Source organism: Sorex araneus, chromosome 8, assembly GCF_027595985.1.
Source record: "Sorex araneus isolate mSorAra2 chromosome 8, mSorAra2.pri, whole genome shotgun sequence".
NCBI lineage: Eukaryota > Metazoa > Chordata > Mammalia > Eulipotyphla > Soricidae > Sorex > Sorex araneus.
In genome coordinates, this window is record NC_073309.1 from 56,458,874 (window position 1) to 56,470,454 (window position 11,581).

General features: G+C 49.1%; 1 protein-coding gene across 1 annotated transcript in view; it reads right to left on the reverse strand.

The window, feature by feature from the left end:
* Nucleotides 1-232: 232 nt before the first annotated feature.
* Nucleotides 233-11,581, reverse strand: part of LOC101549225 (zinc finger protein 141-like) — a 29,931-nt gene continuing 18,582 nt past the window's right edge. Inside the window, exon 8 of the transcript XR_008631224.1 lies at nt 233-1,045. The gene's annotated coding sequence lies outside the window, so the exon portion shown is untranslated. The remainder of the gene's footprint in view (nt 1,046-11,581) is intronic.

Sequence of the window (11,581 nt, forward strand, 5' to 3'; positions counted from 1 at the left end):
GAACTGGGGCTTCCTTAAGATAGTCAAAACTTCTGCTATGTGCAGCATCTTTTTCTTTTATTTATTTTATTGAATCACCATGTGAAAAGTTACAAAGTTCTCAGGCTTATGTCTCAGTTATACAATGTTCAAACACCTGTCCCTTCACCAGTGCCCATATTCCACCACCAAAAACCCCAGTATGCCTCCCACCCCCACCCCCCACCCCCGCCTGGGTAACTAATAAATTTCACTCTTCTCTTTACCTTGATTACATTCCATATTTCAACACAAAACTCACTATTGTTGTTGGAGTTTCAACACAGACTCACTATTTTTGTTGGAATTTATCCCCCAAGAATACAGCCCTATTGACAAGGAAATATTTGATATTGAGTTTTCCACTGAAGAGAATGAAGAGATAATTTTAGTATCTAAAATACTAAAATACAATTTCTGTATTTTAGTAATTAAATCCAGGGAGATTAAAGTTGGAAATTGAATCATTTCCCTTCCTGGAGCAGCATGGAGCAAAAGCTTAGTTCACAGTCTGGATACATGGTTGCAAGCAGTCTCTGGAAACCCAAGTCTTATAGCTGCCTCTGGTTCCTGCTCGTTCGGCATTCACGAGGCTGTGCAGAGGCATGGCCACCCAGGTCGAATCTCGGCCGGAGCCCAAGCTCCGACCCCGGCCCGAGCCTGCCCAGGTGTCCTGGTTTCAAGTTCAAAGCACACATTTTTTTTCGCGCCACAAAGTTCATACCTGCTCAAAGGACCCATAAAATGTCGGACACCACCCCTTCTCCCTGGGAGGGAGGAGAGACCAAGAGAGAAGGATATTTCCTCCGTTAGCCTTCGTGGGGCAAAAGCTTAGTTCACAGTCCGCATACATGGTTGCAAGCACTCGCCGGAAACCCAAGTCTTATAGCTGCCTCTGGTTCCTGCTCGTTTGGCATTCGCGCGGCTGTGCAGAGGCATGGCCACCCGGGTCCTATGTGCGGCATCTTTATAGCTTGGTGTCTTGCAGGATGGAGACACTCTGAAAGGAATCCTGCTCCAGAACAAACTGTAATGGAAGATGATAAACAATGATATCAAATGAAGGAAAGAGAAATCTTGGGATCTGTAGGAATTATATAGAGATCCTAATAAATGGCTTGCACAGCTGTTAGAAAAAAGGAAGTCAAGAATTTTGTAGTTAAGTGGATGGGCATGAAAAGTTTCATGCTGAGTGAAATGAGTCAGAAAGAGAGAGACAGACATAGAAAGACTGCACTCATCTATGGTATATAGAATATCAGAGTGGGAGACTAATACCCAAGAACCGTAGAAATAAGTACCAGGAGGTTGACCCCATGGCTTCGCGGCTGGCCTCACGTTCCGGGGAAAGGGCAACTCAGAGAAGCGATCACCAACTACATTGTAGTTGAAGGCCATGTGGGGGAAGGGAGTTGCGGGCTGAATGAGGGCTAGAGACTGAGCACAGCGGCCACTCAACACCTTTATTGCAAACCACAACAGCTAATTAGAGAGAGAGAACAGAAGGGAATGCCCTGCCACAGTGGCAGGGTGGGGTGGGGGGGAGATGGGAGTGGGGAGGGTGGGAGGGACGCCGGGTTTACGGGTGGTGGAGAATGGGCACTGGTAAAGGGATGGGTTCCCGAACTTTGTATGAGGGAAGTATAAGCACAAAAGTGTATAAATCTGTAACTGTACCCTCACGGTGATTCTCTAATTAAAAATAAATAATTTATAAAAAAAAATAAATAAATAAATAAATGGCTTGCACAGGTAGGATTGGACAGGGTGCTGAAGGTGATCTTATGCAAGGAAAGTTGACTTACTTCATTCAAAGTCCTAAATACACACAACTATAGATACGGTGCATCTCAGTTCCAGGTTTGGCAAATCCATAGGCATAGCCTAGAAATATTTCAGAAGTGGTATTCAAAGGAATAAAAGCTTAAACTCCAAACCACACTAGAATGAGCCAATTTGATGATTCACAGAAGAATTTCATTTCAAAAAGTAAATGAGCTAGATTTACCCCACAGTATCATCTCAGCAGACCCAGTCCCACATCTCCTAAACTGCAAGCTGCCTGTATTCTACTTATCACATCTCATACAGTTCCAATTTATATTTCCTATTACTGGGTGAAGACGGCAATTGTATGGAAATAAGGACCAAAACAATGGAGTTACAAGACCCAGTGGAAGATGATTCAAGATGGCGGTGGCGTAGAGCAAGCACGGTGGGGGGAGAGGGGACACACACCAACTCAGCGCTCTGAATAGCCAGTGGGGCCACAAAATTTCAGCGAGAGTGAACATGGGTGCCCCTTGGTTATTCTGGCCCAGGGAGAGTGCCATTAAACAAACGGAGCACCAACCAGAGTGGGACAGATGAGAATGGCGGCTCAACCGCCAGTCTGGGCAGTCCCACGGTTCTCGGCACTATGTGCGGTGGTAGAATTTTAAGGGGTCTGATCTTCAGGTGTGACTCAGCACCACTGCTGAGGGCGAGTGTTTAGGTCCCAGAGTTGAGGATGAGCTCCGGGTCCCCACATTGGGGCGCAGTGATTTGCCATTTCCTTCCAGGACCAGCTCATGCCACCCAGCAAAGCATACTATGGAGACGAGTGCCCCCTGGTCACTTTCTGCTGGGCTGGTGGCTGCAGGCCACCCAGATTGCCCAAGCCACGAACTATAGCAGCCTTGGACCCAGTTCTGGTCCCTGCTGTGTCCACTGCTGCTGTCATGCTGGGCCCAGGGGTCCCGGTATTGTAGGCAGGTCAACCTGAATCCACAGGGGGACTGCATCAGCAACCTGATGATGCCCTGAGGCTTACTGACACCCCCAAAATCACTGCTATGCCTCTATCCAGACTCCAACAACTCAGAGCCAAGTTTTCCAAGAAATTAAACTGCCAAAAGTTAAGTATGTGGGAGTTACACCCACAAACCACCTCCAGCTCAGCCATACAAGCTCATTTATCGACCATGCTCCTGAGTTCCATACATAAATCTAGGAAGAGATCAGAAGCTACAATTCAACTTGGAGCACTGAAAGGCTGTAAAAATGGAGTACAGTGGAGAGGGGCAGGTAAACCTGGTGTCTGCCCAAGCAGAGCCTCCAGCAGCTGCCTTTTCCCACAATCCCAAATCACTGCCATGCCCCTGGCCACACTCCACTGTCTCGGGACAGACCTCACCAAGATATTAATCTGCTGAGAATTCAGATGTACAGGTTTTGTGACTAAAATCTCCAGGATCTCTTAGAGTTGGGATGGACTACCTACCCCCACCTCCCTGCACCTCTAGATGTCCTGGCAGTCACATTCACAGTCCAATGCCACCAACCAGTTGCAAAATGTAATGCAAGGAAGAAGTGAGAGAGCAAGAAAAAAAGGTGCCTGCCACAGAGGCAGACAGGGTAGGGGATTGGAAGGAAAACTGGGGACACCAGTGATGGGAAATGTACACTGGTGGAGGGATGGGTGTTGGAACATTGTATGACTGAAACCCAATCATGAATAGCTTTGTGATGGTCTATTTCACGGTTATTCAATTTTTTAAACAATGGAGTTACAAGGTAATATGAAATGAAGCCAAAGAGAAAGTACTGCTTACACATCACCACAACTGTAAGTCCCAAAGAATTAAGTAACTAAGTGAGATTAAAACTTGTAAGTATCGTGGCCACAATCCACAGAGAAGCGGCAGGCATTCTGGTGAGCAACGCGGCCCGGACAATGCTCCGGACCCGAATTGGGGCCAGCAACACCAGGGGGCCGGAGGGAGGAGGTGCCGCCTGCACACCTTCTCCGGATGGAACCCCGGCGCCACTGAGCAGCAACTAACACGGCTCCAGGATTCGGGACTGGGACAGATCCGAGCTGCGCGGCCGCGCCAGCGGCCGCGCAACCTTTTCTCTCAGAGAGCCAGCCCTGTGTAACCTCAGAGATCCAGCACCTGAGTAACCTCAGAGAGCCAGCACCTGTGCAACCTCCGAGAGCCAGCCCTGTGTAACCTCAGAGAGCCAGCCCTGTGTAACCTCAGAGAGCCAGCACCTGAGTAACCTCAGAGAGCCAGCACCTGTGCAACCTCCGAGAGCCAGCCCTGTGTAACCTCAGAGAGCCAGCCCTGTGTAACCTCAGAGAGCCAGCACCTGAGTAACCTCAGAGAGCCAGCACCTGTGCAACCTCCGAGAGCCAGCCCTGTGTAACCTCAGAGAGCCAGCCCTGTGTAACCTCAGAGAGCCAGCACCTGAGTAACCTCAGAGAGCCAGCACCTGTGCAACCTCCGAGAGCCAGCCCTGTGTAACCTCAGAGAGCCAGCCCTGTGTAACCTCAGAAAGCCAGCCCTGTGTAACCTCAGAGAGCCAGCACCGGTGTAACCTCAGAGAGCCAGCACCTGAGTAACCTCAGAGAGCCAGCACTGTGTAACCTCAGAGAGCCAGCCCTGTGTAACCTCCGAGAGCCAGCACCTGTGTAACCTCAGAGATCCAACCCTGTGCAACCTCCGAGAGCCAGCACCTGAGTAACCTCAGAGAGCCAACCCTGTGTAACCTCAGAGAGCCAGCACTGTGTAACCTCAGAGAGCCAGCACCTGAGTAACCTCAGAGAGCCAGCCCTGTGTAACCTCAGAGAGCCAGCACCGGTGTAACCTCAGAGAGCCAACACTGTGTAACCTCAGAGAGCCAGCCCTGTGTAACCTCCGAGAGCCAGCACCTGTGTAACCTCAGAGAGCCAACCCTGTGCAACCTCCGAGAGCCAGCACCTGTGCAACCTCCGAGAGCCAGCACCTGAGTAACCTCAGAGAGCCAGCCCTGCGCAACCTCAGAGAGCCAGCCCTGTGTAACCTCAGAGCGCCAGCACCGGCACAACCTTAAAAAGTTATTTTGATGTGGTTGGAGGTCATGTGGGGGAAGGGTGATGCAGGCCGAATACAGACTAGAGACTGAACACAATGGCCACTCAACACCTTTATTGCAAGCCACAACACCTAATCAGAGAGAGAGAACAAAGGGGAATTCCCTGCCATAGTGGCAGGGGGGGTGGGGGGAGGGGGAGGGATGTTGGGTTTACTGGTGGTGGAGAATGGGCACTGGTGAAGGGATGGGTTATCGAACTTTGTATGGGGGAAACATGAGCACAAAGATGTATGGATCAGTAACTGTACCCTCACGATGACTCTCTAATTAAAAATAAACTAATAAAAAAATAAGAATATAAAAAAAATGATGAAGATCAGAGTACAAAAAAAAAAGAAAACTTGTAAGTATCGTAAAGCTTCATTTTGGGAGTATAGTTGAATTCTACATGTCAGTAGTAAATTTACTACTTTTACAAAAAAAGTTTCTACAACGCAGTATGAAAGACTGCTACTTTCTATCTAACCCAAGCACTACCCAGGTAGCTCTGTCCCTTTTGACTATGAGGTTGCCTCATCTGTAAGGGCCATGGTTCCACCATCGCTTTATTTCTCCTTATCCTGTTCCATTTCTTCTCTGATGTGCTGCCCGCTGCTCTGCCTTGCTTTGCTCCCTCTTTATTGCCTTAGCACTTCTGGCTTCTCTCTCTGCTTCCTCCTCTAACCCTCTCCACTGACCACCAGGATACCTTAAAGCACTTTCTGGATAATCCAAGACCTGCTTCTCTGAAAGCTTTTTCCTACTCAAGAAAGCTATTACCAATCACATTTTTCAGGAACTTGTGGGTCTCATTTTAAGTACATGTCTTAGCTTCTCTTTTAACTCCCTCCACCGCTCACTGAATCACAACACTTACAATCCCCAATTTCTTATTTGAAAACATTATTGCACAAAAAATGGTTTACATTTTATATATTTAAGGTTTACACTACAACTTTGTTTTGGAAAAAAGGGACAAATAGAAACCCTCTCTCCCACACAAACACAAACACAGCCTTTTCTTCCTGCTCCCCTTTAACTTCAAGCCAGTGAGAGGCATCTAAGACCTGTTACAATTATATTTTAAAAAGAGATGCACAGGGCTCCATAGTGATATAGTACAGTAGGTAAGGCATTTGCCTTGCACGAGCAAACCCGGTTTGACCTCCCACATCCATATGGTCCCCTGAGCACCATCAGGAGTAATTCCTGAGTGCATAGCCAGTAGTAACCCCTAAGCATCACCGTGTGACTCAAAAGCAAACAAAAAGAAAAAATTAAAAAATTAAAAAATGCACAGAGAATAATTCATCCTCATCATCCCCCAACATCATCCTAGATATCCTGAGATTTAACACTCCTTTTCTCAAGTTCTCCTCCTGTTAGTACCAAAATTGACCTCCTCATTTTTAGAAAATAAAGAAGATAGACATTTCAAACTCCTCCTTCTACCTGTTATAAATTTTCTCTGAAACATAGGGATAGCAAAGTAATTAAATATTGCTTCTACCTTTACTACCTTTAGACTGCAGTATAGCTGTTCTCTTCTTGCAAAAGAAGGTATGCTGAGCTGGGCTTGCTGATATACTAGTCAGTGGGCCAGCACACGTTTTAGAGGGCTCAGCTGGGAAATACAGGCACGACCAGGGAAAGAGAGGTGGGAAACAAAGTGGGTGGGTAGGGGGAGTGGGGGCAGGAAGAGAAGCAGAAAAAGAGAGGTGGGGCAAGTTCAAGGACAAGAGGAGGGCTGAGGCAAGGGTGAGAAGGCACAAGGTAAAAGAGTAAAAGAAAAAAAAACAAGGCTGAAGAAACTTTGGTACATCTATACAATGGAATACTATGCAGCTGTTAGAAAAAAAGGAGGTCATGAATTTTGCATATAAGTGGATCGGCATGGAAAGTATCATGCTAAGTGAAATGAGTCAGAAAGAGAAAGACAGACATAGAAAGATTGCACTCATCTGTGGAATATAGAACAACAGAGTAGGAGACTAACACCAAAGAATAGTAGAAATAAGTACCAGGAGGTTGACTCCATGGTTTGGAGGCTGGCCTCACATTCTGGGGAGAGGGCAACTCAGAAAAGGGATCACCAAGTATAATGCGGTCGGAAGCCATGCTGGGGAAGGGTGATGCGGGCTGAATGTGGACTAGAGACTGAACACAGTGGCCATTCAACACCCTTATTGCAAACCACAACACCTAATTAGAGAGAGAGAACAGAAGAGAATACCCTGCCACAGTGGCAGGGAGGGGTGGGGGGAGATGGGATTGGGGAGGGTGGGAGGGATGCTAGTTTTACTGGTGGTGAAGAATGGGCACTGGTGAAGGGATGGGTTCTCGAACTCTGTATGAGGGAAACATGAGCACAAAAATGTATAAATCTGTAACTGTACCCTCACGGTGATTCACTAATTAAAAATAAATAAATTTTTTTAAAGGGCAGGACAGAGCTAGAGCAATAATACAGTGAGTAGGGCATTTGCCTTACATGTAGCCCACCTGGTGCAATTCTCAGAATCCCATATGGTCCCCCAGCACCACCAGGAGTGTTTCCTGAGTGCAAAGCCAGAGAAAACCATTGTGCATCATTGAGTGTGACCCAAAAGGCAAGAAAACAAAACAAAAAAGACCAGGATAGGAGAAAGGAAGGACTCCTGAGAGGGGCAGGGCTGAGTAAGGAGTCCAGGGTCAAGGCAGAGGGGGCATAACATGGGGATTGACAGTGACTAAGGATAAGCACAAAGGGTTGGGCTAAGGACATGAGGGAGAGGGGCAGGAGAGATGTGGAATCCCAAGAGACACGGGAGAAGTGGAAGTAAGTGGAGTAAGGGAGAAGTAGGTTGGGGCAGGTGGTATAGAATCGGACGGAGGTGGATGGTTTCTGTCAGGCCACTGTCCAGGGATGGGGGACAGGGGCTTCAAGGCCAGGAAATTAGAGGGCAGCGCACCCACCCAGGGAGGAAGGTGGTAGGTAGTTCCGCCAGGAGAGACAGAGGGTCGCCTGGGTAACTATCCTCTAGCCGAGAGAACAGGTGACCATCGGGGGGTCAGGTGGGGGCATGACCTTTCTGCGGCAGTGGGGGGGGGCGGTTAAGGGTGGGTGAGGGAGTGAGGTGACTGACTCTGGAACAAGAGGCCAGTCGAGAGCTCCCATGAAAGGGCGGGCCTCGTCGGTGGGAATTCCCTGGCTCGGGACAGGGCGCTGCAGGCCAGCCTGGGGCAGACGGTGGCTCATCAATGCCACTCTGAGGGAATAGAGCGGCCGTCAGAGTGGGGAGACAGCGCGGGCAGGGGATGTGGGGACATAAACCAAACCGCCTACACCTCCCTTCAGGAGAGCATCCGCGCATCCCCTCAGTTTGTTTCTGGGACCCCCATGGCGTATGAGGGCCATCGCACTCTCAGTGCCGCCACTCCGGCCGCTGGACATTCACCAACATCTTCCTCACTGCTCAAAGTCCGCAGCTGACTGAGCATTCTTGGCTGTGGGCTGTGAGGTGAGGCGCATGCGCAGTGGGGACGGGGTGGTCTGTGCCTGCGCCAACAGAAATTCAAGGGACAAGTGGACAGACACATGCACGGACACGTGGACAGCACGTGTGCTTAAGGGTGGACACAGGGCGGTAATATACGGCCTCTGCAGCCGTCTCAGTCACCCCACTGGAAGCTCTTTTAATTCACTCAACAATGTGGCAGGCACTAACTGTTCGCCTGTGATGGGGGGCGGGGGTGGGTTGTGTGAATGTGTGAGAGTGGGTGTGTGGGGTTTGTGGGAGTGTGACAGTGTGTGAATGTATGAGAGTCGGGGTGTGAGGTGTGTGAGTGTGAACGCATATGTGAGAAAGTGTGGGGTGTGATGATGTGTGTGATGTCGGGTGTATGTGTATTTGTGTATTTGTGGTGTCTGTGAGTGTGGTTGATTTCTGTGTGGTGGGTGGGACTACAGCTGCTAGTTTTAGGAGTTTTGAAAGGTGGGTAGCGTTGGGAATGGAACTCCAGTCTCGCACTTGCCATGAGTATGTGTAGGCTTTTGTGGAGAGTGGGGGGTTGGGCCACACTCAGCAGTGCTCAGAGCTGACTCCTGACTTTGTGTTCCAGGGTAATTTATGAGGAGGGAGTTTGGAGCACTCTATGTGCTACCAAAGATGGAACTGAGGTTGTCGAAGTACAAGACAAGAACCTTGGGGCTGGAGCGATAGCACAGTGGGTAGGGCGTTTGCCTTGAGCTCGGCAAACCGGGGATCCCCAGCATCCCATGTGGTCCCCCAAGCACTGTCAGGAGTAATTCCTGAGTCCAGAGCCAGGAGTATCCTCTGTGCATCACCGGGTGTGACCCAAAAAGAAAAAAAAAGACAAGAACCTTAACCCTTGTATTGTCTCTGTCCAGTCCGTGCAGGTTTTGAGCAGTTCTGTGTGTGGATTTATAAGAGATAGAGTATATGACCATGTGCATTCGCAGTTCACAGAGCTTTGTGCAAAGAGACAAGGGCCTCGATATAGGCATGGATAGTGGGGTTGCTGGGACGGCAGCGTCACCAACCACATGGCAATGTTAAGTGAGTCCCTCCCAGTGTTCAGTATTCTCATCACAAATACTTGTTGAACAATAATAATTGTGTAGGTGAAGAAAATGTTAACAGACCTAAAGGTGGTTATCATGTTGCAACATATACTTTCACAAAATCACACTGAACACTTGAAATTTTTGTCAATCACATCCCATGAGTTGGAAGAGTGGGTAAGATTTGCTGTTCATGGGAATTAACCATTCAGCAAGCCCTGGGCTAGAGTGACCAGTTCAGAGGTCACCGTCAGAAGCTCAGAGTCCCTTCCTCCTTGCAGGCCTTAAAAACACTGAGAGCAGAGCCACAAACCGAATCACAAATACACAATATTCAGGAACATACCCACACACTTAGCAACACCCAAGCATGCAGCACCCCCCCTTGCCCCCACCCCACCCCCACACTTCACTATGGAAAAACACATTTTAGGATAAACAAGGGTACTGGGGCACAAAGACATGAACATTTGAACACACCCATTCAGGGAAATTCCAAGACATGCACTGGCTGAGACTGGCAGGTCCCCCGATATGAAATCCCTCCCCACACAGCTCACACTGCTGGAACAATACCTGGACACAAGTGCTCTCTGACTGAGACACCGAGGGCCACCTCCAACCTCAACTACTGGAGGTTGCCCCCAGCAGATGAACCCCAGCTTCCTCCCAGTCCCCTCCCACTGGCACTACCATCCATTTACTCATAGTCACTGTTCCTAGTGCTGCTCTCACCAGAGAATTTTAATACGCATCCTCTGAGGACCCCAAAAACCCATCTGCTGACATACAAACTGCTCCTTCACTTCTACCTGCAGAGTTTCTACAACATTCATTTTCCCATGCCTGCCTGCTCCCTGGCCCCTCATGGTCTCTTCAACTGTTGGAACTTCCTCAATATCCTTTGTCCCCCCTAGCACACCCCAAGAACTCTCCCATGGAGTTCTCAGGGAATCCTGGAGAGATTCCCCCACCTCCCTTCATGTCAGGTGCCCAGTTTCTCTTTCCTCCCCAATCTCTCTCCTTTAGGGGGCAGGATTCCTCCAGTGCCACTCAGCAGGGAATCCCCCAACCCAGCAAGCACCCCCCAACCCCAGCCAAAAACATTCAGTGTGCTCAGAACCCCAGCACAGCACATGCAACCAAAACCTCACACTGACCTAAGAACTCCCAGGCCTCCTGGACTCTCACCACAAACATGGGCACAGTGTCCACACCCCCACAGTGTATGTGCACACCCGGCTGCAGAGGCACAAACTAGGAGCAGTGGGACTGCCCCTTTGGGTCCCCAGGATGGTCCAGGCTGAAGATTCACTGAAAGCTCAAAAGTGGCTTTTCAAGCACCTTTTCATCCATGAAAGAGCTTCAGACCCCTCCTAAGGGGCCTGCTGCTTCCCCAGAGGTGTCTTGGGATTTCAGACACTCCCCTCTGCCCACTCTGGCACTGCTGCTGCACCCCATCCTTTCTCCACTAGGGGGCAGGAGAGGGCTACTTTGAGTTAGGGTTCCCGAAACACCCCCATGGCAGACTCTCCTCTTTCTCTCTCTGTCTCTCTGTCTCTCTGTCTCTCTCTCTCAGTCACACACACACACACACACACACACACACACACACACACACCTACACACGGTTCCCCTTTATGCATCTACACACACGCACAGATCCATTTACACAATTACGCGCGCATGCGCGCGCGCACATATATATATATATATATATATATATATATATATACACACACACACAGCCCCACTCACCTGCAACAGCGCCTGCCCCCCAATTTTGCTGGGCACCCTTATCCTGTGCTATGGCCCTGAAAGGCACATCACACTAGCGATAAATCAGCAAAGATAATGAGATGATGATGTTGATGAGAGACAAAAGTAACTCCATCTTGAAATAGTCCCTCCTGGCCACCCACAGACACACAGAGAGTAGAAGAAACAGGCCAGACCCAAGGCCAGACTCAAGGCCACTGACTCATGACTACAGATGTTTGGCTAAGTCAGGATGTTTTAACCGTTCCATTTTGCTTATGTACATCTGCTTTGCTCTAAATGGGAATGTAACTGCCATGTGAAAGGACGGGATGTGCTGTTTTGTAACCTAAAAAAGAGTATATA